At 42.4% G+C, this 17089-nt stretch overlaps 1 protein-coding gene and 1 long non-coding RNA gene across 3 annotated transcripts in view; one reads left to right on the forward strand and one right to left on the reverse strand.

Annotated features, from left to right (window-relative positions):
- The window catches only part of GABRG3 (gamma-aminobutyric acid type A receptor gamma3 subunit), a 556557-nt gene that overhangs the window by 400142 nt on the left and 139326 nt on the right, over positions 1-17089 (reverse strand). The gene's annotated exons all lie outside the window — the stretch shown is intronic.
- On the forward strand, positions 48-13303 carry LOC108586664. Its single transcript, XR_001904231.3, has 3 exons — positions 48-294; positions 9495-9573; positions 13199-13303. It is a non-coding gene; the product is annotated as an uncharacterized LOC108586664 (long non-coding RNA).

Raw genomic sequence — 17089 nt, forward strand, 5'->3', positions numbered from 1 at the left:
ATGGTTGTGGACAAGTTCTAACAAAACAACTGTGTCAAATTGTTCTGCTTTACAAATGCTCAGCGTTACACTTACTTCATCAACACCGCATCCAAATATATAAAATATCAGCAACGTGTCAACGCAAGTGATAACATACTCTGTGAAACACTCGTACACTAGAAGGGAAGCCATGCTGGCTGCAGCTCGACCTCAGGATTGTGGGCTTCAAGGCACGGGTACATGACACGCTCAATGGATCTCCCCAAAAGTAAACCTTCTGGACAATGATTTTAAATAATTCCTGTACCCAAGGTAAGTCTTAAAGCACTGACTCATGGGTTGATCATGCATGAGGCGAGACGTGTGTAGTGAAATCTGTGGCATCCAGCACCCTCCACAAGTTAGAGCAACACTCAGCACACAGCATCACAGCATCACAGCAGCTCTCCTCCACCAGATACGGAGGCCAAGCACTAGTCGCAACAACAAACCACATTTTATCTTTTTTATAGAGACAGGGTCTCACTATGTTGCCCAGGCTGATTTTGATTTCCTGGCCTCAAGCCATCCTCCCTTCTGGGCCTCCCCAACCGCTGGGATTACAGGTGGGAGCCGCCATCCCTGGCCTCAAACCACATGTTAAAGGCTGAAAGGTTTCCCTTTACATGGCATGAGATGTGTCCATTTTACTGCTTTCCATACCAGGTCATATCTCCTACTTCTCATTCTGTGATCTATTTTCCACTGATGAGACGCTTTATCACCAGCACCCACATGGCCAGGTCACAAGACAAAGCAGGCTCATCTCCACCCTCCGTACCCACCAGTGGGGGGTCTCTATTCTCACTGCCCACTGTGCTGTCCAGATCTGTCAAGGCCAAAGGCTATTTTTGTTGTAAACATATGTGTTATTTAAAATATACATGAACTTTGAGTTTTGTTTTGTTTTTTAAAGAATGATTCTTGCTTTGAACGCTAAGTTGATGACTCGGGGAAAAACTGAATAATAGGGTCACCAAACAAACACTGCTTAAGTACATGTTGGCCATGCAGGTATAAAGGTGTAGGGGCTGGCACTCTGTTCGCTGATATCTTTAATTTCTCCCTCCAACCTGAAGTGCAGAAATTAGAATTTACAGAAGCAGCTGTGCTTTCTGCCTAAAAGCAGACATGACTTCCAAGGAGACCTCAGAGATTTTTCACTTTCCCCAAGTGAAACCTTGTCCACACTAAACAGCTCCCACCCCCCACCCTCAGCCCCTGGCAACCAACATTCTACTTTCTGTCTCTAAGAATTTGACCACTCTAAGTATTTCATCTAAGTAGAATCATACAGAATTTGTCTTTCTGACTGACTTATTTTACTTAGCATAATATCCTCAAGGTTCATGCATATTATAGCATGTGCAGGAATTTCCTTTTCCTGGCTGAATCATATTCCATTCTATTTATCTATCATATTTTATCTATTCATCCATCAGTGAGCACTTGGGTTGCATCCAAGTTTTAATTACCGTGAACAATGCTGCTAGGAACATGGGTATACACAGATCTGTTCAGGACCCTGTTTTTAATTCTTTTGTGTATACACTTACAAGTGGAATTGCTGAAACCACTTGATCTTTAGGATCATCTTTTTCTTCTAATGTCCTGCCAAATGCAGTCAATACCAAGCAATGTATACTATTGAAAATCTATTTTCCAATCTCTCCGCTGGCCATGAGGTCTACAGGCGCCTGACCTGACTTCCAAGTTACTGCCCCTGAGGCCAAACACTACCTCACTACATGCCAGGGTCACCGTGTCCTCCACCTACGCGGGGCTCCCTCACCATCGCTGTCACCTGAAGTCAATGCTGCATTTCAGGGTTTGGGTCATTATGCCATCCACCCCTAGCACCTGTCTCAAATCCATCATGGCGGACTAAACTAAACTATGGCAGGAGGTGGCACTGCAAGGTCAGTGGCCTCAGCCAACAGCATTATTGCCCAGTGGCTCAGTGCTGTTCCATCCCAACGTTGGATTTGCTCCACTTTGGGGAGATGACTCACCACAGCAGAGGGCAGGGAAGCCTGGAAAGGCCTCGCCCCAGCATTCAGTGCTCAGGCCTGGAAGTGACACCCATCGCTTCCATGGGAAACCCACGGCCTCCCCCAGCCAGGTGGCCACGGCACACCACAGTGCAGCCACAGCCACAGCCAGGAAGTGCCCTCCTAAAGACGGTCGGATGTCAGAGGCCTAGAAGCACTCTGAGAACAGTACTGCTGCTACTGTCGGTGGGAAAGATTGAGGACTGAACGCAAGTCAACTGTTCTGGTGGATTCACCAAGTCAGACAAGACCTAATCGGGAGTTCCTCCCCTGCCTATCTGCTGGGTAACTTTGACTAGGTTAGTGAGCCTCCCCATGCCCCAGTTTTCTCATCTGTAAATTAGGGTGATAATATGATTTAACTTTAGGATATTTGTGAGGCTCCAATAAGACAATGTACAGAAAGCATTTAGTAAGGAAAGTGTAAAATAAAGAAGCCCTGTTCTCTCAACTTGCTACTCACTGGTTTTATGTCATGCCGCTGGTTGCTGTAAGCACGTGATTGTATCTCTCCAATCTCTCAGTGGATTTGGGCTAAGGGAAGACACATTTAATTGCACTGTGATCAGCAATTGCTGCGTCTAACCATCATCTCTGCTGAGTTGCTGGCATAAGGCAGTTCTTCCTTTTTTACTGGAACATGCCCTTTGGAAGCTCCTAATAGGTCATATTATCTGCCCTCATTCTATTAAGAGGCATTTGGCTACACAGTTGAAGATGGTGTTACATTTGGTGTTTGTAATGGTCCCAAGCAGACTTGAGCACGAGTGCCACAGCACACACGGCCTAGCCTTGCGGCAGACAGCGGCCGGTTGCTATGTGGTGTGTGGCTGCTGTCTCTGTTTCCTTTTGAGAGAGAGTCTCCCTTTCAGGCACACAGCGCTCCCACAAAGAATACTAATATCTAATACCTAACGCTAATATTCGAACAATGTTAAAAGCTAATGTCTAACAACGCTATTATGTTTTTTCTTTTATCTTTGGTTGACACACAAAATTGTACATGTTTATGGAATACAGAGTGATACTTCAATACAGGTATATAATATGTAATGATCAAATCCTGGTAAGCAGCATATCCATCACCTCAAATACTTATCAGTTGTGTTGTGAACACTCAAAATTCTCTCTTTTAGCTTCTTGAAAATATACAATAAATTACTGCTAACAATACTTGCCCCGCAGCACTCATTCCTATTTGGCTATAACTTTGTGCGCATTAACCAACCTCTCCCCACCCTCTCCTCCTCCCTTCCCTTCTCAGCCTCTAATAACCTCTATTCTCCTCTCTGCTTTTCTTTAGCTCCCACATATAAGTGAGACCATGCGATATTTATCTTTCTGTGACACTATTTCTTTACCTATCTTTGAATTACCTTCTACTGTACAACAGTGGCTACAAAAAACAGTGATAGATTTCATTTGAAATATTTCTTTTTTTACTAATAAAAAGTCTTTCGGCATATCATTACACTACATCTCTTTGGTTTGAGAAATGTAATTAAATTAAGATGTTTTGGAAATGCAACTGGCTGCTGTCATTAAAAGCCAAAGTCTGATGAACATCTGGAGAGAAATAATCCCACACAGTAGTAAGCAAGCAGGAAGAATAGTACCAGAGTGCGCTGAGGTTTTTAAGAAATCAGTAGCCATAATTAGAGTGAATGCAATTATAACGCATCAAACAGGTAGTCTCAGCAGCACTGCTGAAAAAGAAAAAGGCTGGGCAAGCTTTCGAAGGCTATTTTTTCAAAGGAACCAGAACAGCTCCTCCAGGGTTTTATAAGCAGAGACAACCTTTACGGGGCCCTGCCTGAGCCAACAAGCTGGTTGGGGAGGGGGGCTGAGCTGGCTCAAGCACCCACATCTGTTGCCCCCAGGGTCCCCTGCTTCCCTGGTAGAGCTGTTATCTAAAGCCAAGAGGTGCTGAGTCAGGCGCTGAAAGACGGAGGCAATGCCAGGAAGCCGTGATGATTAATCAATGATAAGACGACTTCAGCAATGACTCATTGTCAAGACTCTATCATTGGCATCCTAGTCTCTCCCTCCATTTCCCCGGCTCACACTATAAATTAGGGCAAGGCCATCCGTCTCACCTGCATGGAAAAAGGGCTCTGCTCCAGATGTCCTCATAGACAGTGCCTGCTGTGTCCGCTCATGCTGGAAGGGGTGAGGGAGCTCCACAGGCCTCTTTTATAAGTGCACTAATCCCATTCATAATGGCTCCAACATCAGGACCTAATCACCTCCCAAAGGCCCCACTTCCTAGTAGTATCATCTTGGGGGTTAGGTTTCAACATACTAATTTTGCAGGGACACAGACATTCAGACCATAACAATGTCCAATAGCCAAAAACATATCTGATACCTACAAGAATGAGAACTCATCTATTTCTTTTCACTAACATATTGGCACACCTATTTTACCTATTAGCATATTCCAACCTTCAATTAAAGTTTCACTGACAAAGAGTGACTTCACAGGTGCCCTATTAGGCAAAATCAGCATGTGAGGGTAATATGTTTCTCAGAAAAAGATGGAAAGGGAGAGGGAAAATGGGGATCCCCTGAGCTCCACACCATCACTGCCAGCCAGGCCCATCTTTGCTCTTCATCTTACTAGAGGTGGGGCCAGATTGGCTTTGGGGACCACCGTCACATTCCTGAAATAATTTCCCAGCTTGCTTTCCATGCTAAACACAGCTTCTTTTCCAAATACCAAAATGAGCTACATGGGGAAGTGAGTGAAGCTCTCTGGGTGAATGGGGTCTCCGCTGCTTTACTAAGCTTCAAGTGCAATTGTCACCTACTTGACTACTTTGTGGAGTACAAGGCAGTAGCTAAAGTTGTACCAAGCCATCTACTGACACCATTGGTGTAAAGCTTTCAACAGGAGGCCATGGGGCCAGCCCAGCCTTGTGTGCAGTGCAGTGACCTTCTCCAGAGCACAGGCTGTCTGCGCCTCCATTCTGTAGAGAGGGGTTTCCCTGAAACCATGTTGTGTTGCTTTTCTCTCTCAATTGCTTTCATTTTTTACCAAGTGCAAAGCAGACTCATCGGCAAAATTCCTCCACACATGGAATAATTTGTGGCAGACTGGTTAACAACAGTGCAGATGCTGGGTTTGAACCCACTCCTAGCTGTGGGAACCTGAACAAGTTATATCACACTTCTTTGCTTCACTTTCTTCATCTGTCAAAGAAGATAATAATGGCTTCTGCCACAGAGTTGCTCTGATAATCCTGTGGCACATCGCATATAAAACAGTACTGTGTTGAGCACATAAATGTTTGTATCTGTATTACTTGGCCAACAGATCTTTAAAATATTTTTTCACTTTTAATTTCTGTGGGTACACAGTAGGTGTATATTTATGGAGCACATGAGATGTTTTGAGCATGCAATATATAATAATCACATCATGGAGAACGGGGTCTCCACCCCGTCAAGCCTTTATCCTTTGTGCTACAAACACTCCAATTAACACTCTTTTAGTTATTTTAAAATTTACAATTATTTTGACTATAGTTACCTTCTTGTGCTATCAAATATTAGGTCTCGTTCATTCTTTCTAACTATCTTTTGTATCCATTAACCATCCCCACACCTGTCCCTCCATCCCCCATGACTCTTCCCAGCCTCTGGTAACCATCCTTCTACTCTATCTCCATGAGTTCAACTGTTTTGATGTTTAGATCCCACAAATAAGTGAGAACATGTGGTGTTTGTCTTTCTGGCTTATTTCATTTAACATAATGATCTCCAGTTCTATCCATGTTGTTGCAAATAACAGAATCTCAGTCTTTTTTATTAGCCAAACAGATCTTACAGACTCAGCCTTTTAAGGTTATGTATAATATTGTGGTGGAAACTCACTGCCTGGGTTCATACACTGGCTCGACTATTTTCTATTGTTATGACTTTGGGCAAATTACAGATCCTTTCTAAGTATGTAAAGAGCTTGAAACAGTAGGTGGCACAGCATTTAGAGGGCTGCACAGCATCACTGTGGTGGTGACTGGCTGAACAGCCCCAGGCACAGCCTCTACACAGTCACTATGAGTCACATTAGCTGCACAACCCGGAGCCACGATGTGGCTGTGCATATAGCTATTGACTGAATAACTTAGGTGCCGTCTGCTCAAAGGGAAATTAGACATGATGGAACCAGGGTGGTATCACCGAAGGAAAGCTGAGCCCCTCTTGAAGGCTGTCATCTCCGAAGCTGGTACGAATGTGAGCACTCTCCAAGGGCAAAGGCATCTGGAGCATGTGAACATCTGCCTTAGAGCAATCATGAACATCTCAGTTCAGCTTCAAAGACTGACCCCAAACACAAGCTCCATTCCACTGGTGAGAAAATTAACCAGCTTCCAGAATCACCAGACATTTGATTCCTTACCTGGTTCCCGTCACGGGGCTGACGTGTGCAGTGCACCAGAGACATAAGCTACTCTCTAAGAATGCCACCTTCTCATTGTCTAAAAGACTTTTGCTAGCTAGAGATAATAAATGAAGTGAAAATGTAATCTAAATATTGAATGGCATTCCTTCCCCAAGGCAGCAGACTCGCTGAATGCCAGGCTGTGGATGACCTCAGATTACTTACTGTGTTATTTTAAGGTCAACTAAGTTTGGCATACATTGAGCAAAAATTGATTTTTAAAATGAGCAAAGTCTCCCAAGAGTACTGAGATATTAACAACTGGGGAGATTAGCTGACATTTTTATGACAATGAAGCTATAATCTCAGGCTGCCTTTGACCCAGGTGAATATCTGTATTATGTGAGACACAGATAACTTGGAGATTTTAATACGTTTCCTATAAGTCAACCTTCTGATAACAAGAAGGTGGCCTTCAAGAACCGGCCTCAGCCAGAGGAATATTGGTTGGCAATGACGACCAGCAGTCGGCTTACTGGGAGCCCAATCCGGGAGGGCCCACAGACAAGCAGAAGGCCCACACAAAACTAGACCTCGATAATTACCTACTACTTTTTATCACTCCATAATTACTAATTACTTTATCAGGGGCCAAAGATAAAATATCATGACCTTCCCTACAATCACTGGCAAAAGCAATGGCCAGAATTCTACAAGCAATGACAACAGTCAACAAGAGCACGCATCCCCAAGGAAAGAAGTAACATCACACATAGACCAGGAGCTATAAAAACACAAATGTGACCAGAGGCCAGCCAGATAACACAAATCATTGAAGCACCTAGATGTGTGAAAAGCGCCTATGCATGCAAGACAATAATCAGCAGCAACACACAATAAGCAAGAAAGGATTGTGATGAGATGAGTAACAATGAACCTGCTCAGAGCAAGCTGCTATTTCTCAGCCCACACTGACACTGGTCATGTAAAAGCAGATCTGCCATCAGGCTTCTTAAGATCTGGGGACACATGGAGTTTTAATATGAAATTTCCTGACATTTCCCGTTAGCAGTGAATTCAGTTGTTTAAACATTATGTGTCACCAACAGACTCAAAAGAAACCTTCCATGATCCCCACCTCCTGGTGTTCACATATTCATTTAATCCCCAACCCTTGAGTATGAGCAGGACCTGTGGCTTGCTTCCAACCAATAAAGTACAGCAAGGTGGCAGATGTCACTTCCATGATCCCGTTACATTGCACAGGACTCTGCCTCGCTAGCACATTGCACAGGACTCTGTCTCGCTAGCACATTGCACAGGACCCTGCCTCACTAGCACATTGCACAGGACTCTGCCTCGCTAGCACATTGCACAGGACTCTGCCTCGCTAGCAGATGTGCTCTGGGGGCTCTCCTTGCTGCCTTAATGAAGTGAGCAGCTGTGCTAGGAATGCCCATGTGCCAAGGAAATGGAGATGACTTCTTGGAACTGTGGCACCTCTGGGAGCTGAGGGCAGTGGCCGGGAGCTGTGATAAGTCTCCAGGTGACTTTCCATACGAACCCAAGGACCTCAGTCCTGAAATCACAAGAATATGAATTCTGTGAATGACCTGAGTGAAGCACATTCGTCCGCATTTGAGACTCTAGATGACAACACAGCCCAAGGACACCATAACTTCAGCCTCATTAGACCTTAACCAAAGAACTAACTGAAGACATGTCGAGACTCCTGACCTGCAGAAATCATGAGGCAGTAAGTGTATGTGGCTTTATACCACTGTGCTCCCGTTACACAGCAGTAGATAACTATCATCACGCAAACCAAACTGACCACATCTACAGGGCATATTTCACCATAAACATGTAGGACTGAAAAAGTTATATCTTTTCCTTAACCATTGCAAGGTTCATGCCTGAAACTCTTATAACAAAAGACACATTATCAAGAAAAACATACAAATGTATTTAGTATAAGATTTATGTTACACTGGAGCCTTCATCAATGAAGACCCAAACAAATAGGGAAAATGGTATATGTTTATGCTTGAGTCTGATGAAGAGTGGACAGCTGCATAGAGGTGTGATTGGATGAAAGGAGGTGTGATCTGACGAAGAGGAAACAGGGAGAACTTAGTAAGGTCTATTCAGATTTTTCTTGGTGTCTATGTTTCATACCTTTCCTCAGGGTACAGGGAGAACACCGCTGGGATGAGGGTCTTATGAGAGTGGAAGATTAGAAAATTATTTTATGGCCTGCTTCAGGGAAGAATGGTAGGAAAATGTCTGTAAGTGACCTTCCTGCTTCTGCTGTTCCCTCAAAGGCCAGGGTGCCATATTTTGGGGCAGTGTGTACTGATCACCTCAGTCAACAAGGCTGCAACTAGGTTGCAACATTTGGTGTATTCCATAAAACCTGACATCAATATTTGCCAAAATTATAAAACTCTCTGGGCCGGGACTCCAAAGCATCTAAAGAAAACAGAAGAACTCGGAAAGTCCTAATAATACATGAAGGGTAAATATAGTAAATAGTACATGAAGGGTACGGTTTTTAAATTTCATATCCTCATTAGTGAATCAGCAGAATGACTGAGACATAACCCTGGATTTTCCTATGACATTTGGTAAAATTTTCTGTTATCATTTATATTCAGACTGCACCAGTGTGGTCTACATGAAAAGACAAACAGCTTCAGAGTGGAACTCTTCAGGCACTAGATGATTCACAAATTGAACTAAGTCAAATGCAAAGTAGTTGCAAAATGTATGTTAAGTACATGCACAAATGACATTAATGGACAGTGCTACCATGGCACATCTCAGGCATCTGCCCCGGTGCTGTTCTTTTTGCAATATCAGAATTAGTAACTTAATACAGAGGGCCTGGATAACAAACTCATGAGTGCCATGTTGTTTGGAGGGAAACCAAGTTGGGTGAAATGCCATGTTGGTCAATGCCATCATCCTTATTCGTGTACCATATAACACGTACACGTAAGCCATGCTGCCAGCAGTCCCTTCCCTCTCTGTTCCAGGCCTTGGAGAACCATGGTCAATTTTAAGAAGTACCACACACAAATTAGAGTCATCTGGAGAATTCGACCAAGCATGGCGGTAAGTTTGGCACTCAGTAAATTATTATTCAAGAATTCCATTACGGACTGACTTAATGGATAGACCATAAACTAAAGTGTTGAAGAACGGTCTGGAAAGATGATGCCTTGAAACTTGTGAGAGAAGAGGTCGTGAGAGGGACAGCATGCCAGTGTGTCCTTCTGGTTCCGTACATCGGTTAAATACAGGAGCCAGACTGCTTGGGTTCAAATCCAGGTCCTACACCTGCATGTTGTGTTACTTACCCCCTTTACACTTAAGTTTCCTTATTTGTAAAACAAAGATCAGAGTATCAGCCCCTTTTCTAGAGGGTATTCTTGAAGAGACAATGTATAAGCACATTCACTGGGCTTAGAAAGATGTACAGGACACAGCAGCACTTATCGGCATTATTGGTTATTATTGTTGTCATTATTTGTTAAATTATTTTTCATTAGTTAAAGAGCTAATAAGAAGTAGGCTTAGTCTGAATCATTCCTGAGGTCAGAAATAGTATTAGTGGATAAAGAAAAACTTTCTAATAATCTGAGCAGCCCTGAAATGGGAATGGGTTGTTTTGAAGAACACCTCACCCCTGGAAATCTGCCAATCATTTTCTACGATGTTTTTGAGGGAGTTCATATGAAAACATATTTTATTTGTCTCAATCACTCAACAATGCAAGTGCTCCTCATGGGAGTACCTTTTACCCAACCTGACCCCAAAATGGTACAGGCGGACCACTGTGTGTGTCTTGGGAGAAGGCTGGGATAATATGACTCGTTTAGGCTACACAAAGAAGACTCACTTCTCTGTGGTCTACTAATATCTGCACCTAAGAAACTTTGAGTATTGTTCTGCTTCAGGGGAGAAGACTTCAAACTGAAATTCAGTGCTCAGATTCACAGAGTAGGGGGTGGGAAAGACATTTACATATGTAAGACAAGAATAAAGTTTCAAAGAAAATACTTCAATGAAATGAGATTTCTTTTTAAAAAGGAAGTTCAAGGTAAGAAACAAAGGCTTTGGGCTCTAAAGCCAAACTGTCTGGGTTGAAATTGTTTCCTTCCCTTATTAGCTTTGTGACCTTGAGCTATTGTTTAACATCCTTCTGCCTGAATTTGCTTAACCAAAATTCAGGACAGTAATAGAACCTATCTCAGATGGCTGTTGTGAGGATTAAATGGTGTCTTTTTGTGTGTGCTGATAGAACACGATACCTGAGACTGGGTAATTTATGAATGACATAAATGTATTTCTCATGGTTCTGCAAGCGGGGAAGTCCAAGATCAAGGTGCTGGTGGATTCAATGTCTGGTGAGGGCAGCTCTGCGCTTCCAAGATGGCGTCTCTTGATGCACCTCACAGAGAGGAAGGCATGAACGCTGTGTCTGTCTTCACATGGCAGAAGAGGCGGAAGGGCAAAAAGGCCAAATGCTGGGTGAAGCCTCTTTTCTAAGAACCTTAATCCCATTCACAAGAAAGGAGCCCTCAGGACCCAAGCACCTCCTCAAGGCCCCCCTCTTAATACTATTGCATTGGAGATTAAGTTTCAACATGAATTTTAGAGAAACACAAACACCGAAACCATAGTAAATGGTGGCTATGTTTCTTCTTTTCCTCCTCGCTTTTCTTCTCCTTCTTTTTCTTAGTAGAAAAGTAGTAGTCATAGTAGAAGTGGTAGTACCAGCATTATTTTGCTAGAATCTTCCCTTATTCCTAGCATTTTGGATGACATAGGTAGATAGTGGATGTTTCTAGTGTTTTTGACATTAAGGAATGCAAGATAAACCGATACAGAACAAATACCAGGCATATATGAGAAAAAAAATACTAAAAGTCAAATTGTAAAGGCTATTATTGTATCTTTATGGAAAAAAATGAAGAAGCAACAATGATGACTCTCTCTTTAATCAAACGTTAGTCAGGCTCCTCTCAGTCCAGCTAGGCTCCATCTTTGGGCATGTCCTCCAGGGGCCCAAGTGTAACATGAATCCTGCTAAGCCAGTTTAGCCAGCACTCCCCACCCTTGATATCTGATGACATTCTCTATCCTCCTCCATCCCCTGGGTGATGTCTGACCACCCTGGCCTGCCTTTAGCAAGTTAGTTGAGGTTGATTTAGCCAGAATCTCTTGAACCCTGATGTTTCCCCTTAGTAATTTTCCCTCCACTGGATCCCACCCTCGGTTCCTTGGATATAAATTCTCACTTTTCCCTGTTATATCTGGAGTTGAGCCCAAGTTCTGTACCGAGGGTTTCATTCTCCTACTGCAACGGTGTCTGAGTAAAACCTGATTTTACCCCTTCATTGTCTAGCTCTGATTTTCATTTGACAGGAGTCATCATTAAATCCTGTTTACAAGATTTGTATGTAACTACCTTGATTTGAAAACTGAGAATTTTGAAGGTTTTACTCTGTTCATAAATGCGTGGAAGAATTTTGGGAAATTCTAGTGAAAAATAAATGTTGATTTAGAATATATACATTGAGATAATATGAAGTTCAAAGGTATGTTGTGAGGACTGGTTCCAGCAGGCCTATAATTAGCCTGAGCTGTTGGACTGAAATAAGAAATACACCTGCACAGTCGCAGCACCTAGTGAAGGCATGAAACATAATCACTGGCAATACTGATGGCAAACACAGATCCAAGGAGTTTTGAGGGATTCATGCCAGCTTTTCAGCATTGTTTATTGATAATCCATAAAGATGAGAAATGCAGAAGTATCTGCTCTTCGGCTTGGATGTGCGGCAGGAAAATGCCCACGTGAGCAGGAGAGTATTAAAACATCCTGACCACATTCTGTCCTGAGCTCCCTGGGTTCAGCACGTTCTGTGCACTGGTCAGCGGTTCCTGATCTGGGAGCAGTGGTGTTTCCATAAGGCCAAATGGAGCGCGCGGCTGGACCCAGAGGGAGCCTTTAACTGCCGTGGATATTCTTTCTTTAACGCTGCTGCTGAGCTGAACCTTTTTCCTGCGATAAACCATGGCTTTGTAAGCATGGTCGTTTGGGGTCCTCTGAGGCTTCTTAGCAATAGAATCCTGCCTAACTGCCACCATTAGTGAAAAAGGATAGCCTACTTACAAAAAAAATACAGAAGTAGCTCACTTCCCTTTAATTCATTTTTATTTACAACGATTTCTTGGCTGTGATAATATGAAAGTAAACTAAAGATAAATTTTAACAGCAAGAAAGTTATCAACATTTATCTAAAAATTAGTATTTCCAGAATTCAAGGAGCAATAGCATCTATTGAGAGACTTAGCTCAGGTAATAATGATAATAAATATCTTTGCAATGAAACCTGCAAATGCTAGTTACATCCGCGAGTTCCATGTGATGGTATATTTCCATCAACAAATAGAATAATCCTTCTGTGCTAGAATGGAAGGGGTTTAATGAAAAAAAAAAAAAAAGAATGATAACTCCTTTGGGTAAGCATTCTCTTATGCCTTCAATAAGTCTGCACCTTTCATTATCTAGTCAGTTAACTTTGTCTTCTTTCAATTTTAAATCACTGTCTTCATTCATGAGCTAAAACTATACAGAAAACACAGCAGGATGTTTAATTAATGCTCACTCAGTTACTTTCATGACTGTTTTTCAAGTCAACATTTTACAAATATTCTCCTCTTTTTGCAGAGAATACGGAATTTTTGCAGAGAATACAGAGAATTCTGAAGAGCACTTCAGAATTCACACAATCACTACTTCTTGGTATGGTTACACTGGGACTGTTATGCATGTGTTATGGATTAAAGCAAATAAAGAATCAAGTCAGTGAACTGGAATTTCCAACCACGGGAGAGAGAATGCACACCTATAAGACTGGTGGAGCTAGGTAAGATCAGGTAGCCCTGAATTTGAATTAAAGTATCATGGTGAGTTCACGATGTATTATAGCTTAAAAATATATATTTTCTACAACATTCCACTGAAAAATCCTAGAAATAACGTCTTCTGTGATGGCAATCAGTACCCCTAGAGGATCCAGAAAGCAGTCTCTAAATACTATTTGGTAGAAAAGGAAACCAGGGAGCTTTGAATAAGTGGTCATTCTATGTTTGAGTCAAGGAGTGTACAAGATAAGCCTAGAGCATCTTTTACAACAGAATGCAAATACTCTATTAAAAATTATTGAAAGTATATCCAAAGGTCTTGGAAATAAATTTTAATTTCTGCCCACTGGCCAAAGATAAGAAACTTATCTTATCTAATAAGGTTTAGTAAGAATAAATGCAATGGACTGAAATCTATCAAATATGTTTATCCTTTGCCTTTAGAAAGGTATTTTTTAAATATGTTGGTCACTTTTGCAAAATAATGAGCTGGTTCCCTAGCATCACTCAAACTGGTAAGTAAAGGGGAAAGACTCAAGCATTTGTCTACCTTTTCCTCTACAAATTACACCTAAGGGCATCCAGGCAATCAAGCAGTCCTAGGTTTATCCCTATAGAAGTATCACATCCCCACCTGAGATTAGCATACTTCAGTCATGTAGGAAGCTATGTTCTACGTCAGATTTCAAATTTTTACTTATTTATTTATTTTGAGTCAGAGTCTCGCTGTGTCGCCCAGCCTGGAGTGCAATGGCGCGATCTCTGCTCACTGCAAGCTCCGCCTCCTCGGTTCACGCCATTCTCCTGCTCAGCCTCCCGAGTAGCTGGGACTACAGGCGCCCACCACAATGCCCGGCTAATTTTTGTATTTTTTTTTTAGTAGAGACGGAGTTTCACCGTGTTAGCCGGGATGGTCTCGATCTCCTGACCTTGTGATCTGCCCGTCTCAGCCTCCCAAAGCGCTGGAATTACAGGTGTGAGCCACCACACCTGGCCTAAATTTTTAATAAAACTTATTTTGCTTAAAAGTGAATACCTGAAGAGACCCATTGCTCAAAGCAGGAAGCTGGGGTCCTTGGGTGACCAGTGAAGAAGTTAGGGGCACTCTGCTAAAATGTGTAATGACTGTGCTGAGGCCTTTAAGCTCCACAGTGTATATCCTCTACAGGCATGAAAGCCCTGATGGACAAAGACCAGAGCATCACCCCCAGCCCTCCACCTGGGTCAATACACCACTGCAGTTTCTGCATTCGCCATCCAGTAACTCTTTCTTTGGTATTCTATGTCATGACATGATTTGGATCCACTTGTCACATACATGGCTATCAAGTAAGTCTATGACCAGACCAGAAAGGGGGTCACCAGAGAACTGAAGAGAAAAAATTAACACAAAAACAGAAACCAAAACAACGGGAAGAAAGGGGAACTTGGAGGAAACAGAAACAATGTACAGAGAAATAATACACAATAAATCATTATTAATGATCTCAAAGAGATAATCATTATTACAGTAAAGAGACAAAAAAGTTCAGGAAAAAAAAAACTGTTGGGAAAAAAAATAAGATAAGTCCAAATAGAATGAAAGGAAGATGAAGTTGAAGAAATACAGGCCCAATGATTAGGAAAACAGAGCTGAAAAGTAGCGGAGAAAATACATGCAAAATAAATGATTCCCTCCAGAAGTCATCTGAATCGCAGGGATTCTAGAAAGGAAGATCTGAGGAAATGTGTTACAGAAAATTAAAGAAACATTTCTAGACTTTATTCTTAGAACTGAAGGACAAAGTTTCCATGTTGTAAGGGATAGCTAGCTGTAAATATAATAGAATGGGGAAAAAAGGCTGTAAACAAACCACAGTGCTGTAAACTAGCAAGTTAATCACTCATAAGGGGTTAGCTGACTGACTGATAGGGTGTCCACACAATGGACATAAAGGCATCACAAAATTATGTTTTAAAAAGTAATCAATGTGGCTGGGCACGGTGGCTCACACTTGTAATCCCAACACTTTGGAAGGCCGAGGAGGGAAGATCACTTGAGCTCAGGAGTTCAAGACCAGCCTTGGCCAACATGGTGAAATCCCATCTCTACTGAAAATACAAAAATTAGCGGGTATGATGAAGGGGGCGCCTGTAGTCCCAGCTACTCGGGAAGCTGAGGCAGGAGAATTGCTTGAACCCGGGAGGTGGAGGGTGAAGTGAGCCGAGATCGTGCCACTGTACCCCAGCCTGGCTACAGAGTGAGACCCCAGATCAAAAAAAAAAAAAAAAAAAAAATCAATGAAATAAGTAAATGCTGAAGATACAAGGTTAAGGGGAAAATAAAAAAGAAATTAAAGAGGGCATCCAGAATCTGCTCATACATATATTGAGAGCTAGGATGTGGTCACTCCTGCTTTACAACAAGAAAAAGCTGGACAAATTGAAAATCAATGACCTTTCTAAATCCATCAGAGAACTGAAGTCACAGGAAAATACTGTCACCCTAAAATCTGGGGAGATGGGTTCATCCTGAGAGACACTGCAAAGATCTGCTTGCTTGGAGCAGAATCCACAGGGGCCATAAAACGATGGGAATCGAAATGATGATTTGCTGGAGGCTGACTGTGGACTAGCTTGAGAGTCAGAAAACACTGTGCGTCCCTGCCTTAAGGGAGAACCTACACTTTACAACTTCTCTTCAAGTGTTCCACCAGATTCTCACGGTAAGGATCCAAAATAGATCCCCTCTTGTCCTGGCCGAGGAGTGAGGAAAGTAACTGTTGTGAAACACTCACAGAACCTTCTCCATGAAAAGGCCTACTCTCCTGGGGAAATCACTCTGCAAGAGCTGAACTGTGAAAATCCATCCCACCGGGGGAATGGAGGTTGCAGGTAAAACTATCATTGGAGTAGAGACAGAAACACTTAGGAAGATCACAGCCCTGACATGCAGACTTGCAACAAGAGAGATTTAAGCAGAAAAGTACAGAATGCTCGCTCCACCCCATACACAGCCCCTGGACCAAGGCAGCCACTACAGCAGCGGGTTCCAGCTGAAAGCTACAAGGCGTAGACGCTCTCTAAAGAACAGCACTAGGAGAGACCCAAAGCCAAAGGGGAAGACAAAAGCGAGGACACCAGAGGGCTGTGAACTTCTGCTACTTACAGATACAGCACACAGGAAACAAAGCCCACTGCCAGCAGTCTAGAGAGAAACCTCACCCTACAGGCCTACTGACCTTGGATCCTATTACCCAACACATCATGTCTGGATTTCAGTAAAAAAGTACAAGGCACGTCAATAGGCAAGAAAAGCACAGTCTGAAAGGACAAACCATCATCAGAACCAGAATCAAACATGACAGAAATGTTGGGAATAGTAGTGAATTTGAAGTAACTATGATTATGCTAAGGACTCTCAGGGAAAAAGCAGAGGACATATAGGAGCAAAAGAAGCAAAATGAAAATTCTAAAAATGAATCAAAAGCACATACTAAAAAAGCACATGCATGAGCAAAATGAAGAATGCTTTTGAAAAGTTCATGAGCAGACTCAAAACAGAAGAGGAAAGAATCAGTGAACATTAACATAAATAAATAGAAACTTCACAAAATGAAACAGAAAGAGGAAAAAGAAAAAAATTAAAACTGGAATAGAACACCCAAGAACTATGAGGCAATATCATCCATATATTAATATAACATATGCATCA

The sequence above is a fragment of the Papio anubis genome, chromosome 7 (genome assembly GCF_008728515.1).
Source record: "Papio anubis isolate 15944 chromosome 7, Panubis1.0, whole genome shotgun sequence".
In the NCBI taxonomy this organism is placed as follows: Eukaryota; Metazoa; Chordata; class Mammalia; order Primates; family Cercopithecidae; genus Papio; species Papio anubis.